Source organism: Apium graveolens, chromosome 6, assembly GCF_009905375.1.
Source record: "Apium graveolens cultivar Ventura chromosome 6, ASM990537v1, whole genome shotgun sequence".
In the NCBI taxonomy this organism is placed as follows: Eukaryota; Viridiplantae; Streptophyta; class Magnoliopsida; order Apiales; family Apiaceae; genus Apium; species Apium graveolens.
The window spans coordinates 283411494-283424047 of NC_133652.1; the positions used below are offsets into that span (position 1 = coordinate 283411494).

General features: G+C 32.3%; 1 long non-coding RNA gene across 1 annotated transcript; it reads left to right on the forward strand.

Moving 5' to 3' along the window:
• The first annotated feature begins 7246 nt into the window (after positions 1 to 7246).
• Positions 7247 to 8692, forward strand: LOC141664220 (uncharacterized). Its single transcript, XR_012551889.1, has 3 exons — positions 7247 to 7348; positions 7966 to 8055; positions 8143 to 8692. It is a non-coding gene; the product is annotated as an uncharacterized LOC141664220 (long non-coding RNA).
• Positions 8693 to 12554: the final 3862 nt, after the last annotated feature.

Here is a 12554-nt window from a genome sequence, read left to right on the forward strand (position 1 = left end):
GGGTTCCTCTTGAGCTAGAAATGCAGCATAAGCACAAAAAATTGTATTGCCTTTCCTCGTCTTGAGTCCATCAGTAATATCACCAATAACCTGTTCTGGAGGGTGATTCTTCACTGTCCGTGTAGCTTTTGGCAATGAATGCTTTGAGATAACTTAATGAGAGGTCTTTCTTATCTTAGATGAAGGAGCTAAGTCTTCACCATCATAGATTGGCATTTTATCCTTTGCTCTATTTCCTCTAGGACCATCAAGAGTCATCTTTTTCATCTTTATAATTGCATCATCAACTGAAGTAGAAGTTTTGCTTGCTGATTTCCAGAGGCAGTTTCAATGTCAGCTTGCTGTTTTCCAGAATCAGTCTTTGATTCAGCTTGCTGTTTTGGAGTAGCCTTCTTTATTTCAGCTTGCTGTTGTCCGGCTTCACCTACATCATCTTCCTCGTCTCTTGGAAGATCGTTGTCAGGTTCTTAAAAAGTAACATCTATAGATTCCTCAATAATATGCTTAAACAAATTATAAACTCTATAGGTTTTACTAGTCATAGAATAACCAAGAAAAATAGCTTCGTAAGATTTATCATCTAATTTACCATCATTACCAATTGTCTTGAGCACAAAACATTTTGAGCCAAAAATCTTAAAGTTACTGATATTGGGCCTCTTTTTATTTAGAAATTCATATGGAGTCTTGTCCAAAATAGGTCTTATCAATACTCTATTCAGAACATAGCATGCTGTGTTGACTGTTTCTACCCAAAAACTTCTAGGTAGCTTGCTTTCTTGTAATAATGTCCTTGTTGTTTCTTGCAATGACCTATTCTTTCTTTCTAACATACCATTTTGTTGTGGAGTACTTGGAGCCGAGAATTCATGTGATATTCCTCTTTTTTCACAATAAGTAATAAAGTCTTTTTGGAATTTACCACCTCGATCACTCCTTATACTTACAAGCTTTGTATTGAGCTTATTCTCAAGTAACATAATTAGTTTCTCAAACTCAATAATAGCAACATATTTAGTACGAAGAAATATTACCCATGTAAAATGAGAATATTCATCAACAATTACAAAACCATATTGCTTATCTCCAATACGTTTATAAGCTTCTGGACCAAATAAGTCTAAATACAAAAGTTCTAAGGGTTTAGAATTAGATACCATCTTATTTGCTTTGCGAGTACTTTTAGTTTGTTTGCCTAATTTGCATGCCGAACACACCTCAGTCTTGACAAACTTAATTTTGGGTAAACCTCTGACTAGCTTCTTCTTTGAAAGCTTGTTAAGCAAGTCCATATGAGCATGACCCAATCTTCTATTCCAAACATTAGGATCCATGTCTATTGCAGCAAGATAACAAGCTATATTCTACAACTCAAAGTCCAATATATATATATATATTTCCTTCCCTTCTAGCAATTAAGGAGACTTTGTTAGTACCAATAGTAATAATACACTTCTCAATACCAAAATTAACCTTATGACCATCATCATATAACTGACTTATACTAAGCAGATTATATTTTAGACCTTTAACATATTAAACTTTATCAATTGAAATGTGTTTATTACCTACTTTATCTTTTCAAGGATTTGAAGAGTTTTGCTATCACCAATAGTCACTCTTCCAACCTTTTTCATCTAAAGACTCAAGAATTATGATTTGTCTCCACTATTATGTCTAGTACATCCTCTATCCAAGATCCATTGAGTTGATTTGACTCGAGCGGCAAGACACATTTACAAAACAAATAAAACAACTCAACCTTTTGATACCCAAAGTTTGTTGGGTCCAACATGGTTAACAGATAAAACATATGAAATATGTAAATCAGATTTCTTTATCCATTTTTGGATAAATGTGGGTGATTTAACTCTGTCAGCATGATGATAGTAAGCTGCCTTTGTTCTGCCGTTCTGATCATAGTAAGTTGTTTTCTGTTTGTTTCCTCCATGGTATGATTTTTGTCCATTATGAATTCTGTAATGTTTTTCCAGATGCCCTTTCTTTCCACATGTGATGCATATATGACGAAGATAATTGTGAAGATCTTAACAAAATTCCTAGCACATGTAAATGATGCGCCAATTTTAAAAAATTGTCTGTATAAACAATCAGGGGCTATATCCATGACAGTTATTTTTGTTTAGGTTATGTCCATTGGGTCCGGCACGGAAAGACTACTTCTACGGATCCTAAATCTTTGAGTTCTAGTTGTCCAGCTCACAAGCAAGCTCTAGACCCAGCTCCCGAACAAGCTTTTGATGAAGCGTCAAAGCAAGATAAAGAGCATGTCAGACACTGTATTGATATAACTCGGGTCAATATGAAGCGGTATATAACTCGAGTCAATGTTTTTATGACGCGGCATATAACTTGGGTCAATATGATAATGATTTGTATCACTTTAGGAGATTCGTAGCTGATGTTGAGAAACCTCTATATGAAGGTAGTGATTGTACTATGTTAGAGTCAATGTTGAAGTTGCATAACTGAAAATCTAGGTTTGGTATTACCGATAGTACCTTCAACGACCTCCTCTCTTCTGTTGGGTCTCCACTTCCCAAAGATAATGTGTTACCTAGTAACGCATATGAAGCAAAAAAAAACCTTTCACTGTATACATGCTGATAGTCCTAAGTGTCTATTTTCGTGGTGGAAGTTGATAAAGAACGCTGAAGAAAGAGTTAATATTCTATAAAAAGTCATGTGGTATTTCCCAATAATTTCTAGATTTAAATGTATGTTTAAATCTTCTTCCACCACTAAACTAATGTGTTGGCATGTGTAGGAATGGATATAAGGTAGTAAAATAGGGCATCTAGCCGACTTTCCATCTTGGAAAAATATACATTAGGTGTCCCTCCTTTGGTAGTGAACCGAGAAATCTTCGTTTGGCTTTGTCGGTAGATGGTGTAAACCCTCACAATATTGGCCTATCTAATAGATATAGTTGATGGCTAGAAATATTGGTGACTTACAATCTTCCTCCCTGGTTATGTATGAAAAATAAATATATAATGTCAAAATTGGTCCCTGGCCCGCATGAGCTTGGTAATAATATCGAAATTTACTTACAACCGATTATTGATGATATGAAAAAGTTTTGAGAGAAAGGGGAAACAAATCTTTATGACGCGTATAACAAATCAATTTTCACTTTATAAGCAGTTTTAATGTGAACGATAAATGACTTCCCTGGTTACGGAAATTTATCCGGCTGCGTCAATAAAAGTTATAGGTGTTGTCCAGTTTGTGGAGATGACACCGTTGCTAACTATATGACTCATAGTAGAAAAATGTGCTATCAAGGTCATCATCGATATTTTCCCTCTACATCATCCTTATAGAAGAAAAATGGCATCTTTAATGGACAACAAGAGTTTGGGCAGCCAAGTTGAACCCTATCTGGAGTAGAAGTGTTAGAAGAGCAAGAACATCTAAAATTTGAATTTGGAAGAAAATGAAGAAGGCAAAGAAACTTGAAAGTCTATGGAAGAAAAATTCAGTATTTTTTGAGTTAGAATACTTGAAATCTCGCCATGTTAGGCACTGTATTGATATCATGCATGTCAAAAAAATGTATGTGATAGTCTGATTGGCACGTTATTAAATATGTACCATAAGATAAAAGATAGTGTGGCAGCCCATTGTGATATGATGGAAATGGGTTTTAGATCTGATATGACTCCCCAAGTTGGAGTAAAGGAAACCTATTTGCCTCCTTCTCCTTTTACTTTGTCAAAGGCTGAAAAAAGAGTTTCTTGTCATCATTAATGTCTATGAAACTTCCATATAAATATGCATCAAATTTCAAAAATTGTGTTTTCATGCCTAATTTGAATATGTACGGGCTAAAGTCACATGATTGCCACATCCTTTTCTAATTTTTACTCCCGATTGCAATTCCCTCCATTCTTTGGACGAATGTTAAGGTCATAATTACTAGACTATGTTCCTTTTTTAATTTTGTGTGTAATAAAGTAGTAGACATGTCAAATATGGATAATCTGTAGTTAGATGTCATACTGACCTTGTGCGATTTAGAAAAGGTTTCCTATGTGTCATTTGTTGATGAAATAGTACAAATAATAGTCCACTTGGTATAGGAACTATGCTTATGTGGACCAATATTTTATAGATGGATGTATGCGTTTGAACGATTTATTAAAGTACTCAAGAGTTATGTTCAACACTGTTATTATCTAGATTGTTGTATGGTAGATAGTTACCTTGGAGAAGAGTCCGTAGAATTATGTATCGAGTTTCATAGTGAAAATTACTCCACTACCGGTCTTCCAAAGGACCAAATAATCAGATATCTTGTCATTTATCCATTTTGATAATAAAATCCGTGGAAGAAAAGAAGCGAGATGAAGCACATCTACTTGATCTTCTAAATAATGTTGAAGTGTTTCCATACATTCTGTGAGTTTATTCAATTTGTTGTTGTCAAATCATCATTATTGAGTAACTAGTCTTGACAAGGAATACCATTGTTGTCGATATTGGTCCAGGTCTCTAGTGCCAAGGACTTGAACCCTGTAGAAAGTCATTTGTCATTTTATGGTATCAGACTAGAGATATGGGAATTAGACTACCATGCATTCAAAGCTCCCTAGCTCTTGTGTAAATGGGAAAGTAATGATAAAGAAATAAGGGTTGATGATCTTGGCTTCACAATTATGGATTTCAGTCGACAAGGTCACAAAAAACATAAATATGTGTTTGTTACCAAGGCAAGCAGTAATCATGTTTATGCAACCTGGTCTTTTGCATTGTCCTCCACTACTCAAGACTATCATGAATTATATCATGAAGATAACTTAGGAGACATGACCATATAACATCCCCCATCCTGCACTGAAATCCCTGCAACTTATGTCGCTACTGATGATGTCGCTCATATGAACTTGCAAAAACCCCTGCATCTCATGTCATCACCAACTGATGATGTAAATATATGTAAATACTTGTATAAAATACTTTCATTTGTATCCTCATGACTGATGGCTTTATGTTCAATTTTCTCCATTCTGAGGGAGCAAACTGGTAAAGAAGCAAAAAGCCAAGAAAGTAATTTTCCAAAAAAGTGACGGAAAGAATAACTCTGAAAAGGTCGAGGATGAAAAGCTTGTGCTACAATCAGGAGCCGAAAAGTGGAGACAGTTTAAATATGATTGAACTGCTAAATATGTGATGCAATTTATTGTAAAAAAGAAGAAATTGATGAGGCCTCTGATGAAGTATGCGTTTATCGGTAAAGATATATTTTACTAATTAAATATACTGGACGTGCCCCAAATGGCTGGTATGAATATATTTTACTAATTAAATATACAGGATTGTCATTCTACTTTCTAGGTGATTAAATAAAACATGGTTAAATTGTATTTATTAATTAAAACTAATTTGTTTTGGTGCATGCAAAACATAAATAAATGCTAGAATTGTAAGTCAAGGCTTGAATGAATCTAGATATTTTTAATACTTATTTCCCTTCAAAGATAATTGTATCACAAATAATGCACTCACTGTATGTATATATTTGACCGGCTGAGTAACTTTAAATGAAGAAGAAGGGTGAATTTGTTTCACATGGAACAAAAGAGGTGTTGACTACTGCACTTCGGACTCCTGAGCATTCAGGAAGGGTTCGAGGGGTTGGTGGCTTTTTCACTCCAACAACATTCTTTAATTTTCCGAAATAAAAAAAAACTAAAACTACAAAGGCAAAGTTGTTGGATCAGTTGGAAAGAAATGAGGGGGAGATGGCTGAACCTAAGGCCTTGGTTAATGCTTCCAATAGTCATTCTCCTATGTTCTATGAAAAATAAAGTTGTCAAGTACCTCTTAATCAAGAAGGAACTACTCATTACAAGAATGTCCGAGTTGTTGTTAAACTGCTCAGTGCCAAATAATTATTGGTAAATAATGAAGACTCTGTTGCTTTTGACCCCTCACCTCCAAACAGATAAAAGATAAAATGTTATTAAGATTTACTAGGCATATGCTTAGAGACATATGTTTTATGCAATAAAATGAAATTAATCCCCCTTTATAAAAATTATGTCAATATATTCTTAAATGATTGTTGTAGTCAATAGTAATTATGTAAATAATAACTGTTTATTCTTATTTTATTTAATTATTTATAGAAAAAGAAAAAGGATGTGTTGCATGCGGAGTCAAAGCGAAAAGATGAGTTATAGAAACTCAAAGATGAAGATAGAAAAATAAAGCTAAACAAAACTGTGCCAAAAAATAATAAGGTGTTTTACAAAGATGATGTAGTTTTCATGAAAGCCATTGTGGAGTCACTACTGATTGCGTGTGATTCCGGCCTGTTTGGAACTGAGAAAACAATTTATATCTTGCATGAAAATGTAAAAGCATTGTTGGAGTTTGATATGATTGGGCAAACTGCAATATCTGCTTATATGGCATAACTTACTTTTTTATCGTTATATATACACAATATTCATGTTTTATATAGATATTATAATTAATGTAATTCATTCCCTGGTAGCTCTTGCAAAGACTTATTAAGGTTGAGAGGAAGAATGATGATGTGGTCTGATATGAATTTTCAGATCCCGGAGCTATATTTAAGTTAATTTTTTTTTCATTGTTCTTTTGTTCACTACGCATTAAACGGTTCTCTACAACATTATTGTTTGGTGTTGCCATAGAAAATGTTGTAGTAGGGTATGATCAATCTAGTCTATCATAACATTGTTCAAAAGTGTTACCATAGATGTAAAAAAATGGTGCCAAGTTGCTGGGTTCAAAATATTCTTTTTCATTTAATAAAAAATTATTTAAATAATCATTTTTCTTGAAACTAATTGACAAAGAGAGTTCAATTTTGATTTTCTTTACAAAAAATTGTACTTTATATTTATAAAATTTTTGAACCAAAATAATATTTTGAAAAAGAATAAAGTTTTCTATAATTTAAAAAAAAAACTAAAAACTGAATAAAACTCTTAAGAAAAAAAAATTATAAAGTTCACACAAAGCGGCTTGCTTGTCAAAATTTTGGGCTTGTCCAAATTTTGGCCCCCAGTTCAAATATTTGGTCTCCCTCCTTGTCCAATATTTATTTGGCTTTGTCAAAAAACTTTGGTCAAGCTTTACTGAATAGAACTTTGTGGAGCCTTCCTTTACTCATTTCACCCAACAAAACTAGCAGCAACGGAAACTCCGGTTTGGGAAAAATATAATTGGAGCTCAAAACTGGGTTCGCTGAAATATGGGATTAAGGTTCAGTTGAGCTGAGGAATTAGGGATTTAGGTGTTCGATTAAAATTTGAAGCTTCAATTGGGTTATATATATATAAAAACTAAGGTATTATTTCCACTCAAATTAGGTCCAATTTTATGTTTTTCATGTGTATAGATATATATCTATGTATATTAACTTTGTATATTGTATATGTATATGAGTGTGTGTGTAAATGTAGGTGTATCTGTGGTCTCTCTCTCTCTTCTCCATCTCTGTGTACAATGTGTTAATTTTGTAAATGTATTCTATATCTGTACTTCTCTCTCCCCCCACCCTCCTATAAATCCCTCTATTCATATCTGTCTCTCTCTGTTCTATCCCTCTCTACTATGTCTCTCTGTGCCTATCTCTCTCTTCTCTACCTATGTGTACATGTATATATATATATATATATATATATATCTTGAGTTTAAAATATATGTTTACTGCAGGACCTGGGAAATCTGGATACTTCACTTAGATCACATTTAGCTTTGAATTGACCCCTAATAGTAGCGAGTTGTTTGATATACTATTCCCCGTTACCGGGCCTCTCTAATATGAGCCGATACCAATACCGGATTAGATTCATATATTATACCAACATTATATATTATTGGCATTTTCTTATTTCTAATCTTTTGATATGATATCATGTTCATGCTGAACATATCTTTTTATTTTTTATCTTTTCGTTCTAGGTGGGAGAAAGAGGTCACCTTTTTATTAAGATACTTGGAACATCAAATACTTGAGCAAATTTAAATAGGATGATATCATGGAAGAGATTGGTACATACTAGCTAACTTTTTTCCTGTCCATTATGACTTTAACATATCTATTAACTAAAAGCGTATAACCCACTTTTTTATATGTAGCATACAAGAGTGCTACTCGAGAACAAAACTAGCATTGAACATGTCGACTGCTAAGCGAGAGAGGGATTTTTACCTCTTTAAAGTGGATCAGTCTCATGCTCAAAAGCATATAGCGGAACGATTGCAGAAGGTCTGTGAAGCATTTCAATAATGATTTTTATAATGTTTGTCATTGTTACTTAAAATCCGGTGGAGCAAGAAGTCGTATACTGGTATTTTATCATTATTTTGTTCAAATCTAAGGGACATTATAAGGGTAGTACCAGGAGAAGATGGACAATGTCCGAATCACTATCGTAAAATATGTTTGTGGACATAAAAACTGAATCTGAGTCCATTTACCTTCTCTAACCATTCACCTTCTGTAATGAAAATTAAAGTTTGATATAGACATAATACATGGAAATATGGTAGCGGCCATGTACACTACATTATTCTTAAATGACAGCGAAAGACCCGTGTGCTGTGATGTGCCTTGACTAGTTGGGGAGAATAGTTTGTTAACTATTCTTTTTAATCTACTTTATGCAATTGATCAATCTAAGGTAATCACCCGTGCATGTTATTTGTTATTTTGATTGGTCCCTTGATACCTGCTTATGTCTGTTCTAAAGGTCCCTTGTTCCTTGTCCTCCCCTGCACCAAGTATCCTGTTACAAATTGCTAAAAGGTGTTTTGGTCGTTAGATGCTCAAAAAGTAAACATATTTTGCATATATCATATATATATTTTTTTAATTTTTCTAAAAAGTATATCATATTTTGCTTGGTTTTATCTTTCTGGTACACTATATATGATACTAAATCAAACAGGAAAAAAAACCCTAAATGATCTGCTTTTTGCTATCTGGAGCAGCGAAAGGTAAACCCAGAGTAGGAAGAAGCATATCAGATACATATAATCAAGTGATGCGACAATACCTTCAAACACGACCACTTGATAATCACCAGTATAGTTTATATTCCTATTTTTCCCTTGAAATATATACATCCATTGATATAATGCACTTTTGTTTTGAGACTCTGTATTATTTTATCTCTGTAAAACATCATATTTTTCTTTTGTGGTTTAGTCGTAAACATTAATATCACTTTCATATTTCCCACTTATAGTTACTTTACTAAAATACGCTCTACTGTTTATTCCACATTGCATAATTGATTTAAAATGTTTCCTTTCATAAAATTCCTAATTATAAGATCCTGTATATATGCAAAGCTCGAAATGAAACCGTTTTATTGGCTACATTCAAGCTTTATGTCATGTATGAGTTTATTTTATTATATAGTAATAGTATATTAGAAATTTGGATTCCGCGACTTCGGGCTAAAAATTATGAGTGTAAAATGTTCTTAAAGATTTACTTTATAATTTTTTATAGTTTTCAGTAAGTGCATGTATTCTCTATAATAAAAAAGCTTTTTCCTACTGTTATTTTAATATAAAAACCCGTAGCTCCTTCATGACTACTTTAAGGCTATGACCGTTGTGTGAATGTTCTACAACACCTATTTTAATTGTCAATGTAACACTTATAGCTTCCAAATCTATTTGGAGATTTTTGCAAGTCCAATATGATGACGTGAAGAAGGTCAGGTATTAAAGGGAGTGTATTTGTGTTCTACAACTAGTTAGTTGATTTAAGAGAAACTCTTGCTAGTTGGTTGGGATTATTATTTATTACGATATTATCGGGTAAAAATGAGAAAATAGGTTGTATTGATTTGATTGTATTGATTTAGATCTGAATTTTGTAATGATATGGTTGTATATTGATTCGGTTTTGTGTTCGATATCATTTATGTACAAATTGTGTATTTTTTTAAAACAGGAAAGTGTTGCCATTGCTGATGATGGCCGAAAGAACAAAATTATAAAAAAAATGTTTTTAAATTATGTTGGAGTTGCTAAAAGTTATGTTGGGATTATATTTGATCCAAAATATGGGGTCCAAAATTGATGATGTGTCAGCGGGACCAAACCTGTTTGTGTGATCCACCTATTTGTGAGCCTAACCTGTAAGTGGGCCCCACATATCAGTCCACTTGTCAGTCCCCCTGTCATGTGGGCCCCATTTTTTTTGTGAAATCATATTTCTTTGACAACATAATTTCCGATGTTACCCTAGATTAGGAAATGTTTCTCTTGAACCCTAAGTCAACATTCAAAATACTAACACCAACAAAGTGTTGCTGTAGAAAATTTTCAATTTGTTGAAACATTTTTTGGGCCTCTTGCAACCTATTTGAAATATTGCAGAAAGCCATTATTGGCATAGTGGTTAATCCCTTAAAAGAGAGTAGTTAGTCCCTATAGCATGTACTTCATGTCACATAATCATAAGTTAGTATTTCAAATTTAGACATGTATTTACAATTTTTTTAAAACAATTGTGAATTGTGTTTTTCTTTTTTCATTTTTATAAATATAGTTGACACTGGATTTTAGTTGTAAGTGGGATGAGGACATTTATATTCTCAACCCTCTGCCACATCTAACAACTTTTGAAGAGTTGGAAAATCATTAACTTAGCACAAATTTCCCCACGAACAATGCCAACACCAATTCCACTACTAAGATTAGGCGGTTAAACATGGTGAGCTTACATGTTCATGTATTAAAAATATAAGTTCTAAAAATACTACAAATTTTCCCAAACCCCTACATCTCCATTAAGTAAGAAATCTCATTTTCAATCACATGTCCGCTCAAATGAAGTTAAATAATGGGGTGAGCTTCGCCATGAGAAACTCGGAATATAAGTAAACTTCATGTATTATTAGGTTAATACATAGTACTTTCGAGTGATTTGTCATATATACACTAAAAAAATAAAAATCACACCTCACAATACATGAACTTATACTATCTACTTTTCTATTTATGTTAAATGTTTGCATAAGAAAAGTTAAAAAAGTACAAAAAAAGCTTACATGGGTAGATTGATGAAGAGAAGAAAGAGAAGGGACTTGGAGTATTGATGAAGAGGACAAAGATAACGAACTTAAGAATTTTCTTCATTTTTTGTGGAACTTGTTGCAAATAGCAAGAAAAAAATAATTCTTGTCCAAATGTCTCCGAAGTAAGGTCACACATAAATATAAAATAAATTTAATACTACAATTAAATAAATATGAACATAAATATAAATAATATGTGGGCTTCCTATCTATAAATTTTTGTTTTTTTAATATATCATGTATATTATTTATGAGGAACAATAAATATAATGTAAATATAATTGAAAGGGTTAATTCTTGACATGGAGGTCAAAACGAATACAAGTGACATTCCATGTCAACCTACATACATATGTACAAGAAAAATGGGATACTTATTGTAGTGTTTTAGTTTTTATAAATAATTTCAGGAAAAAACGCATAACAAAGGAAAATGAAGAAACAAAAAAAATTAAATTATTACCTTAACCTTGTTAAACAACATCAATTCATGATAACCTCCAAATGTTGTTAACCAAAATACCGTTTCATAGAAGATACAAATAACACCAATTTATTATTTTAGAGCCATGTACTAGTTCATTGCTTATATTAAGGTTTATATCCTCTATTTTGTACGGCCCAATTATGTATCACTGGTTTTAATGGGCCCGATATAGTTTAAATTGTTTTTTTTGTTTTAGTATCCATTTCTTATTACAAATTTCGAATTTTTTACTTTCTATAAAAATATGGTCCAATAAAATGTGTTCATTATTATATAAATTAATTGGATGTACATGTACAAGCCTATAGGTAAACAAGTATTACACGAATTTATTTTGTAATATAAATAAAATGAGATTCTAAAAATCAACTGGTAAGCATTGTATAAAAAATTTAACTTAAAATGACATTTTCTCCAAAATTTTATATTTTATTAAGTGAGATTATATATAAATTCCCCACTTACCTCAACTAACAATAATATAAGTACTACTACAACCCTAACTAACAATAATAGAAGTACTACTATAATAGATTCAAGTCTAAAAAACCTCTCACTATAACGCACAATTTATTGTCACCTAAAATTAATATTTACATAACAACATTTAATCAAATTAAATTTTTAGAGGTATAAGATACGATACTAAATGTTTGAGAAATAAGTTATACATATGAGAAAAATTATACAGTTTTTAAAAATATTTACTAATTGTTTTGTTAATTTGAACATAGGAATTAAAATGAATGATAAAATGAATTTCTTTAACCAATTCGATATCCAACAAAAATTCTGCTATGCGGGTCATCCTCACGGCAATGGGGAGATTGAAGCCACAACTAAGATTATTTTCGATGGAATCAAAAAGAGGTTGGGCGAAGCCAAAGATTTATGGGCTAAAAAATTATGATGGGTCTTTTGGGCTTATCGAATAACACTATGATTATCCACGAGCGAAACGTCTT